At 37.0% G+C, this 12,085-nt stretch overlaps 1 protein-coding gene across 2 annotated transcripts in view; it reads left to right on the forward strand.

Annotated features, from left to right (window-relative positions):
- dynlt2b (dynein light chain Tctex-type 2B) overlaps positions 1 to 12,085 on the forward strand; it is a 74,511-nt gene that overhangs the window by 11,701 nt on the left and 50,725 nt on the right. Inside the window, exon 6 of one of the 2 annotated variants that reach the window (XM_062028021.1) lies at positions 9,742 to 10,395. The exons of the other annotated variant lie outside the window; for it this stretch is intronic. The gene's annotated coding sequence lies outside the window, so the exon portion shown is untranslated. Of the gene's footprint in view, positions 1 to 9,741; positions 10,396 to 12,085 lie in introns of those variants that run through there. 2 annotated transcript variants of the gene reach the window in all.

A 12,085-nucleotide genomic window follows, 5' to 3' on the forward strand; every position in this document is an offset into this window, starting at 1 on the left:
TTGTCTAAATGCAAAACAGCATTTTGTCATTGATATTAGTCGAGCAAAGTGTGGTATGTAAATAAAGACTTTACATTTTTTTTTTGTATATAACTCATTTTGCATCATGTATATATTAAGTCGCACTGGAGTATAAGTCGCATTTTTTGAGGAAATTTATTTGATAAAACCCAACACCAAGAATAGACATTTGAAAGGCAATTTAAAATAAATAAAGAATAGTGAACAACAGGCTGAATAAGTGTACCTTATATGAGGCATAAATAACCAACTGAGAACGTGCCTGGTATGTTAACGTAACATATTATGGTAAGAGTCATTCAAATAACTATAACATATAAAACATGCTATATGTTTACCAAACTATCTGTCACTCCTAATCGCTAAATCCCATGAAATCTTATACGTCTAGTCTCTGACGTGAATGAGCTAAATAATATTATTTGATATTTTACGGTAATGTGTTAATAATTTCACACATAAGTCGCTCCTGAGTATAAGTCGCACCCCCGGCCAGACTATGAAAAAAAAACTGCGACTTATACTCTTTATTTTGTGCTGCCCTTTTTTTGCTGCATATACTGCTGTACTGTACATGGTAATTGTTATATATTGTATATATTACATAAATATAATATAATATATCATTATATATTATATACTGTATATATAATGTGTAAATATTATATAGGTTATATTTTATATTGCTACTATGGTACATTTGTTGTCTACTTTATACATGCATTATCCTTTCCATCCTTACACTTTCCAGCCTTTGTAACTGAGCTACTGTGTGGAACAATTTCCCTTGTGGATCAATAAAGTTTGTCTAAGTCTAATGTATCCGCGGTCTATAGTCCGGTGCAGCTAATATACGGAAACATATTTTTATCTTATAAAATTTAGCGGGTGCAACTTATACTAGTCCCATAGTCCGGAAAAGACATTAGTTTATTTTCTTTTTTATTGTATTGGAAAAAAAAAAAAATTAATTGAATACTTTTTCTTAAATATTTTTTTCATTTATTTTTTTAACATTTTATTATTATTTTTATATATTTTTTTTAATATCTTTTTCTTAATTTTGTTTTGTATTTACATTTACTTTTATTGACATTAACACTTAAGAGCAGTTTAGAGTCTTTAATTAACCTAACATGCGTCTTTTTGGAGTAGGAGTGGGGCAACCGCCACCATGCCCCAAACAAAGGCACTTTGGAAATCTGACCATGTTTAAAAAGAAAACGCTGCCATGATTCCCACGGACATTCCAATCTACAAAAATAATTAAAGGACCGTGGTACCTCATCAAAAATATATCTCAATTTCTGTACACTATTCTTTGCAATTAGTTGAGTTATCGAATTCAAGAAAGAAGTCGTTGCAAAGTATGGGCTCATCTATACCTTTCTGCCTTGCCGCTTCTCATCTTTTTTGCCAACAAGAGTCTTTAGTAAAGATAAAAAGGTTACATGTTCATTTTTACATTTAATTAGTCATTTATACATATGTTTTGTGCATTGTTTACTGAATAAATTAGTTCCAATTGCGATCCTTCAGATTAATTACGATTCATAATTTTCAAACAATCTATTTTGTAGGCCATCTCCGCACTTACTAGTTTTGTGACCGCGTCATACATCAGCAGCCAAGGTTTTATTATGACTCATATACCAAATAATATATTGTGAGCTTCGGTTTGAATCTGGAATCTACTCTAAATATCATCTTCATTCCAGAATCTGAGTGTATTTGAATCGTGTGTTCTTGGAATTCACGTCTTTAATCTAATTGTTATACTTCATATTAAAACTACATTTTTGGGTGTCTGTAACAAATTAATTGTCTTTGCCTGCGCTTACAAATGAGAACCAAGGTACCACGCTTCTTTTTTTATTTTTTTTGGTTCCCGTATCACTGTCAGAATCCCAAAGGAAACATCCATATTTCCCCGTCGTCGTAATTAATACTAAGTGCATAACATTTCTCAACTTCATGACAACCCTGCTCATTGTCAATAGCATGAATCAAATATATCTTGGTATTAGCATAAAATATTCGTGTCTGTCTACCTTTTTCTCATAAAATGCCAACGTCCCCTGAAATGATATAAATAACTTCTAAGTACCTGACCGCTGGATTTTTATTATGCAGTCAGTTCAGTCGTTGCCATTTCACATGCTGGTTATTAATGACTTTCAGTATGAGAAATGGGGCGGTATAGCTCGGTTGGTAGAGTGGCCGTGCCAGTGACTTGAGGGTTCCAGGTTCGATCTCCGCTCCGCCATCCTAGTCACTGCCGTTGTGTCCTTGGGCAAGCCACTTTACCCACCTGCTCCCAGTGCCACCCATACTGGTTTAAATGTAACTTAGATATTGTGTTTCACTATGTAAAAGTGCTTTGAGTCACTAGAGAAAAGCGCTATATAAATATAATTCCCTTCACTTCAGAGATGAATTTCAATATCGCAAATTCCTGTCGCAAAATATGTAGCAGTAAACACTGATGAAAATAAGTTAAGGAAAAAAATGTGGGAACTACATAGCATTTTTTTTTATCAGGCTTCAGTATCGTGTTACTGAAGCCTTATCAAAAAAAGGAGTGATACTATGTCCCTCAAAGCCTCGATGTGTGTGTCATTTTATTCTTTAGGAAAAATGTGACTGATACAGCTTTTGTGTTATTTGACTTCCAAGCGCCAAACTGTTTATCAGGAACTGCTTCTTTCGGCTCACTAGTGACAGCTCATACTCAATCAGTTCTTCGCAGTGTTGATTTTGATAGCAGTTTTTCATTTCGTCTTGTAGTCATTAGAGATGTCCGATAATGGCTTTCTTGCCGATATTCCGATATTGTCCAACTCTTAATTACCGATTCCGATATCAACCGATACCGATATATACAGTCGTGGAATTAACACATTATTATGCCTAATTTTGTTGTGATGCCCCGCTGGATGCATTAAACAATGTAACAAGGTTTTCCAAAATAAATCAACTCAAGTTATGGAAAAAAATGCCAACATGGCACTGCCATATTTATTATTGAAGTCACAAAGTGCATTATTTTTTTTAACATGCCTCAAAACAGCAGCTTGTAATTTGGGACATGCTCTTCCTGAGAGAGCATGAGGAGGTTGAGGTGTGGGGGGGTGTAGGGGGTAGCGGGGGGTGTATATTGTAGCGTCCCGGAAGAGTTAGTGCTGCAAAGGGTTCTGGGTATTTGTTCTGTTGTGTTTATGTTGTGTTACGGTGCTGACGTTCTCCCGAAATGTGTTTGTCATTCTTGTTTGGTGTGGGTTCACAGTGTGGCGCATATTTGTAACAGTGTTAAAGTTGTTTATACGGACACCCTTAGTGTGACCTGTATGGCTGTTGACCAAGTATGCATTGCATTCACTTGTGTGTGTGAAAAGCCGTAGATATTATGTGATTGGGCCGGCACGCAAAGGCAGTGCCTTTAAGGTTTATTGGCACTCTGTACTTCTCCCTACGTCCGTGTACCACTACGTACAGCGGCGTTTTAAAAAAAGTCATACATTTTACTTTTTGAAACCGATACCGATAATTTCCGAACCGATACTTATAATTTCCGATATTACATTTTAAAGCATTTATCGGCTGATAATATCGGCAGCTCGATATTATCGGACATCTCTAGTAGTCATAGTATTTTGACAAAAATGAATTTTAGTTTTAGTCAAATTTGTCATCTAAATTGATTTAGTTTTAGTAAACAAAATTACATTTACATTTTAGTCAGCTAAAACGAAAACAAGGCCTATTTAAAGTTTATTTAAAAGCACCTTTATTTAGATGACCTGCAAAGCATTTGTTGAACAGATCTTATGGTCAGGAATGATGTAGTCATTTTTTGCTCCACAGGTCAATGCCATAAATATCTTTATTGCATTTTTTTCTATTTTTTATGCTACATCTCTGGCAAAGCAGGTATGTATGTGTGGAGTGAATATAGTTACGATGCATTCCTTCATCATAATTGGTTTATGAGCGCGGTAGAACTGGAAGCAGCAAATACACATGTGATATGATACTGAAATAACGATACCGCCGATACCAAATCTTTGTGCTCTAATATCGAATCTCAAATCAAAATATCGACACTTTTGATACTTTAGTTATTTCAGATAATGTATGCTGTAAAAAAAAAAAAAATCCACAGAATTTACAGTAAGCTGTGATTGCCAGGAATTCACAGTAAAAAATACAGTCACATAGATTTTTTTTTCATGTTTTCCCCATTAAATTCAGTTTGCAAAAAAAAGATAACATTTGAGGCGCTGTGGCTTAGCCTAGCGTATAAAATAAAATAAATCACAAAATAATTTGAGTCTGCAAAACAACGTGTGACTCTTTCTACTTCACATTACGGTATGTTGATGTTGAATCCGTTAATTTTACAGTTGATAACTTTTTGCTTAAGGTAAATTACTATTAAAAAAACGGATATATTGTTAACCTGTTTACAAAAAAAAATCTATAACATTTATGGTATATTATCCCCAATTTTAGTGTTTTACCATGAATTGATTAACTTGGACCCCGACTTAAACAAGTTGAAAAACGTATTCGGGTGTTACCATTTAGTGGTCAATTGTACGGAATATGTACTGTACTGTGCAATCTACTAATACAAGTTTCAATCAATCAAGCCAATCAGGTGCATGTCTTTAGAGGTGGGAGGAAGCCGGAGTACCCGGAGAGAACCCACGCAGTCACGGGGAGAACATGAATAACTCGACACACAAAGACCCCTAGCCCAGGAATCAAACCCAGGACCTTCTTACTATGAGGCAAGTGTGTTAACCACCGTACCTAGTATGTGCAAGAAAATAATTGAGAAGCACTTTACCAAATGAAGACGGACGAGTCGTGGGTCACGTCTGACAATCGTTTTCGTCACCATCACCGATCTAAACGGAACTTTAAAAAAAAGAAAAATTCTAAAATGTGGCATCATTTTAATCCTATAGTGCCAAAAAGGTAAATGTTTTTTTCCCTGTTTACTGTTTCGCTCATTAACTAGAGGAAGGGGCTAGTAATAGATTTGTCATTAAGTGACATTTATACCTCTTATTGCTAAACGGATCACAGGGTTCCTAATAAAGTTCCTTTTAGAGCCCCAATTTTGACCACGCACAACTGTTTTGGATAGCAATCTATATTTATTGTTTTGCGTGTATTCGTCCGGATTGTTTCTTTTCACGGCTGTGTTTGCATGCACAACCCTCTGATGGACCAAGTTGTGTCTGTGCATTGATGGAGCCATATTTTCCAATCCTTATCTCCTCACTGGAGCGTGGCCAACATGGCGATGATCACTGACTGCTCCTTCATATGTCAAGTTGTTGCCGGGTTTTCTGCATTGCTTATTTTTTTTTGCTGCCGACAGGTTAAAGGGGCTTGTGACATCTGTTACATGTAAGCCATGGCTTTTTTACACACCACTTAAAGGCCTACTGAAACCCACTACTACCGACCACGCAGTCTGATAGTTTATATATCAATGATGAAATCTTAACATTGCAACACATGCCAATACGGCCGGGTTAACTTATAAAGTGCAATTTTAAATTTCCCGCTAAACTTCCGGTTGAAAACGTCTATGTATGATGACGTATGCGCGTGACGTCAATCGTTGAAACGCAAATATTCGGACACATTGAATCCAATACCAAAAGCTCAGTTTTCATCGCAAAATTCCACAGTATTCTGGACATCTGTGTTGGTGAATCTTTTGCAATTTGTTTAATGAAAAATGAAGACTGCAAAGAAGAAAGCTTTAGGTGGGATCGGTGTATTAGCGGCTGGCTGCAGCAACACAACAAGGAGGACTTTGACTTGGGTGGGCAGACGCGCTATCCGACGCTAGCCGCCGACCGCATTGATGATCGGGTGAAGTCCTTCGTCGCTCCGTCGATCGCTGGAACGCAGGTGAGCACGGGTGTTTATGAGCAGATGAGGGCTGGCGTAGGTGGATAGCTAATGTTTTTAGCATAGCTCTGTGAGGTCCCGTTGCTAAGTTAGCTTCAATGGTGTCATTAGCAACAGCATTGTTAAGCTTCGCCAGGCTGGAAAGCATTAACCGTGTAGTTACATGTCCATGGTTTAATAGTATTGTTGATTTTCTGTCTATCCTTCCAGTCAGGGGTTTATTTCTTTTGTTTCTATCTGCAGTTAAGCACGATGCTATCATGTTAGCTCCGTAGCTAAAGTGCTTCGCCGATGTATTGTCGTGGAGATAAAAGTCACTGAATGTCCATTTCGTGTTCTCAACTCTCATTTTCAAGAGGATATAGTATCCGAGGTGGTTTAAAATACAAATCCGTGATCCACAATAGAAAAAGGAGAGAGTGTGGAATCCAATTAGCCAGCTTGTACCTAAGTTACGGTCAGAGCGAAAAAAGATGCGTCCTGGACTGCACTCTAGTCCTTCACTCTCACGTTCCTCATCCACGAATCTTTCATCCTGGCTCAAATTAATGGGGTAATCGTCGCTTTCTCGGTCCGAATCGCTCTCGCTGCTGGTGTAAACAATGGGGAAATGTGAGGAGCCTTTCAACCTGCGACGTCACGCTACTTCCGGTACAGGCAAGGCTTTTTTTATCAGCGACCAAAAGTTGCAAACTTTATCGTCGATGTTCTCTACTAAATCCTTTCAGCAAAAATATGGCAATATCGCGAAATGATGAGGTATGACACATAGAATGGATCTGCTATCCCCGTTTAAATAAAAAAAAATTCATTTCAATAGGCCTTTAAGTGACATTTATACCTCTTCTTGCTAAACGGATCACAGGGTTCCTAATAAAGTTCCTTTTAGAGCCCCAATTTTGACCACGCACAACTGTTTTGGCTAGCAATCTATATTTATTGTTTTGCTCGTATTCGTCCGGATTGCTTCTTGTCACGGCTGTGTTTGCATGCACAACCCTCTGACGGACTAAGTTGTGTCTGTGCATTGATGGAGCCATATTTTCCAATCCTTATCTCCTCACTGGAGCGTGGCCAACATGGCGATGATCACTGACTGCTCCTTCATATGTCAAGTTGTTGCCAGGTTCTCTGCATGGCTTATGTTTTGTTTTTTTCCGACTGGTTGAAGGGGCTTGTGACATCTGTTACATGTAAGCCATGGCTTTTTTACACACCACTTAAAAGGCACTTGGGAAATGATGAAGCTGTTGGGTAGTTAACTCTTTATTCACAAACACACACACACACACACACTGGTTATCATTTGGAATGGGGACCAAGTTTTTGATCATCACTTGTGGGGACCACCCTTTCTACAGGTTGCGGAGGCATAAAAAAAATGAGGTATAATGGCCACTGCCCAGTTAGCTCATACACGTCTTTAAATCTCTGGATTGATGAAGCAATGTGCTGACCATTCTTACTGGGGACCCTGGGGAAAAAGACTTAATATGGTTCATGGGGACCAAATTTAAATAATTTTGCATAATGTACACAAATTTGTACGTGATTACTGAGGACCATTTAAAAAAAATAAATAATGTTCAAATGAAATATGACATTATCCTCAGAATACAGCACTACAGCTGTCCTCTTATAGGAAGTTTCACCACTTAAATGTTAAAGCAAATCCTGCATCTTCTGTGACATTACTGAAAACTGCTATTTAGCAGTAATGAAGTTGTCTGCAACTCCAACTGCCATATATAGAAGGATGGACAATTCTGAATGTGAATCATACTTTAAGGTAATAATGTTTTTATAATCATGCTGTATGAAAATGTCATCCTAAGGAACACTAAACCAGATTTTGTTTTTAGAAAAATATATTAGTTTTAACTAGGGATGGATACCATACAAAATCACAGTACTATTAATGACAGGATAACAAATGTTTCACTTTTCAAGGAAATACATTTTCTCTTTTACCAATATTTGAAACACGTAAACAAAGAAACCCAAATTTCCCTGTTGTGGGATCAATAAAGGATTATCTTATTTTACCTTAAGCCACAGAAATTAAATACAAACTCATTACTCATCACTTAGGCATCTTCAGAATGGATCTGACTATCATTTAAAAAGGTTTCCCTTTAGGGGACCTGTTTTTTGTCCCCATACCGTCAGAGGTCCCCTAAAGGTGACTGTGTAAACAGAGTGATGTCCCCATTAAGTAAGCATTGCCAGAACACACACACACACACACACACACACACACACACACACACACCCACACACACACACACAGCATAGATACATAGAAGATCTATACTATAGAAAATTGTAATTACTTTTACCGGCTGAGTTGTGTTGATGTAAACACAAAAAGCAACCGGCGGATTAAAAAAGGGAGTCAGTTTCCATTGAACGATATTAGATACCAACACATTTGTTTAATATTTTTTTATTACATGCTGATGATAGTCAAAATCACAATTATTTTAGTGCTGTCAATTAATATAAATGAATCATTTTAGAGTGATTGCACACCTATTCATGACAGTTAAAGTTCCTATTTTAACCACTACAAACTATCTACAGTACCGTATTTTTCGGACTATAAGTCGCAGTTTTTTTCATAGTTTGGCCGGGGGTGCGACTTATACTCAGGAGCGACTTATGTGTGAAATTATTAACACATTACCGTAAATTATCAAATAATATTATTTAGCTCATTCACGTAAGAGACTAGACGTATAAGATTTCATCGGATTTAGCAATTAGGAGTGACAGATTGTTTGGTAAACGTATAGCATGTTCTATATGTTATGGTTATTTGAATGACTCTTACCATAATATGTTACGTTAACATACCAGGCACGTTCTCAGTTGGTTATTTATGCCTCATATAACGTACACTTATTCAGCCTGTTCATTATTATTTATTTATTTTAAATTGCCTTTCAAATGTCTATTCTTGGTGTTGGGTTTTATCAAATAAATTTCCCCCAAAAATGCGACTTATACTCCAATGTGACTTTGTATGTTTTTTTCCTTCTTTATTATGCATTTTCGGCCGGTGCGACTTATACTCCGGAGCGACTTATACTCCAAAAAATACGGTATATATTGTAGAGCTTTGATAACAGGTCATCGTTATCTCAATCCACTGAAAATTCGGTAAAACAGACCCCCAACTTCCTGTAAAAAATAGCCCTTACCTTCAAGTCCACACTCAAAACACACAGTGACTATACAGTAGCTGCAATAACTTCAAATTAAATACATTGAATATAGTAAATATGTAGATTATTATTTTCACATCTTTCAAAGACCTGTCAAATTAAGTATATTAGAAATATATAGAGATGAAATAGACACATCTTTCATAGATTGATCCGTCAAATCATAGGATGCCAGAAGGCGGGACATACACACTGGAAGTCAGGGGGTGGGACTTTAGTTTTTTTGTATTATTTTTTCTTATTAAATTCATATGATGTCGTCACTTTGACAGTTTGACAGAAAGTATATCCTATATTCCCTTCGATGCAATGATGAAGCCTTTTCTAAAATTCCACACTACACGATAACACAAGTATTTGTGCTGATATCATATCGTATTAATATCAGTATGGGCCAATACTCAAGGCTCTAATGTTGGTACCGGACACAGCTTGTTTAAAGACCCATGTCATTTATTAGCTTTCTGAGCAACTTAAGATGATATCACTAGTGCTGTAAGTATTGGTATTTGTATTGCTCTCTCACACATGAGGGGTTATCATTGTTCCTCTCTGCCAGATTGGATTGCATCCCCATACGGATTCTACTCCGCCTGTCCACAGATGCTCCTTGATTTTCAATTCTCCGAGTGATATCACCCGACGTCCACCGCTCACGTATTCTAATTCCATTATCATCCCTCCTCGCTGTCATTATCGCTAAGTAGTGTGTTTATATGCATCATTTATGCCCCGTTATCATTATCCCTCTCTGCCAAATTGGATTCCATTCACTTGTATCTCATGCTGAAGCTGCATTGATGTTCTATGGTAACCACTTCAAATTGTTAAACTTAATAAGGTTTTGTTCCACTGGAGTTACATATTTTCAACCCTGGCCTAATGTAAATAGGAAAGCACACATTTGATTTATGACACAGGACAGCACTGGATTGCATTTGCAGCTGCTGTGGGTCATGGTGGAAATCATGTCAGGGACAAAAACCACATTGCAATTTTCTCTGTGCATGTTCTTTTCTTTTTCATAAAATTGCTGAGCATATAGATAAGGCAAGTTCTGTGTTCCTTGGGGTTCAGAACTGCGCATATTTCACTTTATTCAGGGCTTCAAATGAAACGTCACTGCAAACATATTTGCACCCTCTTCCTGCTCCAGCACTGATAAAGTAGGCAGGTTGTCCAGGATACATACAAAGTCCCCCTTGTGTCTTGTGAGTGGAATGCAACCACAGATCTTTCCTCCAGATCTTATCTTTGTCCATGTGATGTCAGATGAAACAAAAATGGACCTGTTTGGCCACAATACCCAGCAATATGTTTGGAGGAAAAAAGGTGAGGCCTTTAATCCCAGGAACACCAAGCCTACCGTTAAGCATGGTGGTGGTAGTATTATGCTCTGGGCCTGTTTTGCTGCCAATGGAACTGGTGCTTTAAATGGGACAATGAAAAAGGAGGATTACCTCCAAATTCTTCAGGACAACCTAAAATCATCAGCCCGGAGGTTGGGTCTTGGGCGCGGTTGGGTGTTCCAACAGGACAATGACCCCAAACACACGTCAAAAGTGGTAAAGGAATGGCTAAATCAGGCTAGAATGAAGGTTTTAGAATGGCCTTCCCAAAGTCCTGACTTAAATGTGTGGACAATGCTGAAGAAACAAGTCCATGTCAGAAAACCCAACAAATTTAGCTGAACTGCACCAATTTTGTCAAGAGGAGTGGTCAAAAATCAACCAGAAGCTTGTGGGTGGCTACCAAAAGCGGCTTATTGCAGTGAAACTTGCCAAATATTAACATTGCTGTATGTATACTTTTGACCCAGCAGATTTGGTCACATTTTCAGTAGACCCATAATAAATTCATAAAAGAACCAAACTTCATGAATGTTTTTTGTGACCAACAAGTATGTGCTCCAATCACTCTATCACAAAAAAATAAGAGTTGTAGAAATTATTGGAAACTCAAGATAGCCATGACATTGTTATTTACAAGTGTATGTAAACTTTTGATCTCGACTGTATGTGTGTGTATGTATATATATATATATATATATATATATATATATATATATATATATATATATATATATATATATATATATATATATATATATATATATATATATATATATATATATATATATATATATATATGTGTGTGTATACACACTACCGTTCAAAAGTTTGGGGTCGCCCAAACAATTTTGTGGAATAGCCTTCATTTCTAAGAACAAGAATAGACTGTCGAGTTTCAGATGAAAGTTCTCTTTTTCTGGCCATTTTGAGCGTTTAATTGACCCCACAAATGTGATGCTCCAGAAACTCAATCTGCTCAAAGGAAGGTCAGTTTTGTAGCTTCTGTAATGAGCTAAACTGTTTTCAGATGTGTGAACATGATTGCACAAGGGTTTTCTAAGCATCAATTAGCCTTCTGAGCCAATGAGCAAACACATTGTACCATTAGAACACTGGAGTGATAGTTGCTGGAAATGGGCCTCTATACATCTATGTAGATATTGCACCAAAAACCAGACATTTGCAGCTAGAATAGTCATTTACCACATTAGCAATGTATAGAGTGTATTTCTTTAAAGTTAAGACTAGTTTAAAGTTATCTTCATTGAAAAGTACAGTGCTTTTCCTTCAAAAGTAAGGACATTTCAATGTGACCCCAAACTTTTGAACGGTAGTGTATATACAAATAACATTGATTTTTTTTACCACTCTTGACAAAATTGGTGCAGTTCAGCTAAATTTGTTGGTTTTCTGACATGGACTTGTTTCTTCAGCATTGTCCACACGTTTAAGTCAGGACTTTAGGAAGGCCATTCTAAAACCTTAATTCTAGCCTGATTTAGCCATTCCTTTACCACTTTTGATGTGTGTTTGCGGTCATTGTCCTGTTGG

The sequence above is a fragment of the Entelurus aequoreus genome, linkage group LG19, assembly GCF_033978785.1.
Source record: "Entelurus aequoreus isolate RoL-2023_Sb linkage group LG19, RoL_Eaeq_v1.1, whole genome shotgun sequence".
Classification (NCBI taxonomy): Eukaryota; Metazoa; Chordata; class Actinopteri; order Syngnathiformes; family Syngnathidae; genus Entelurus; species Entelurus aequoreus.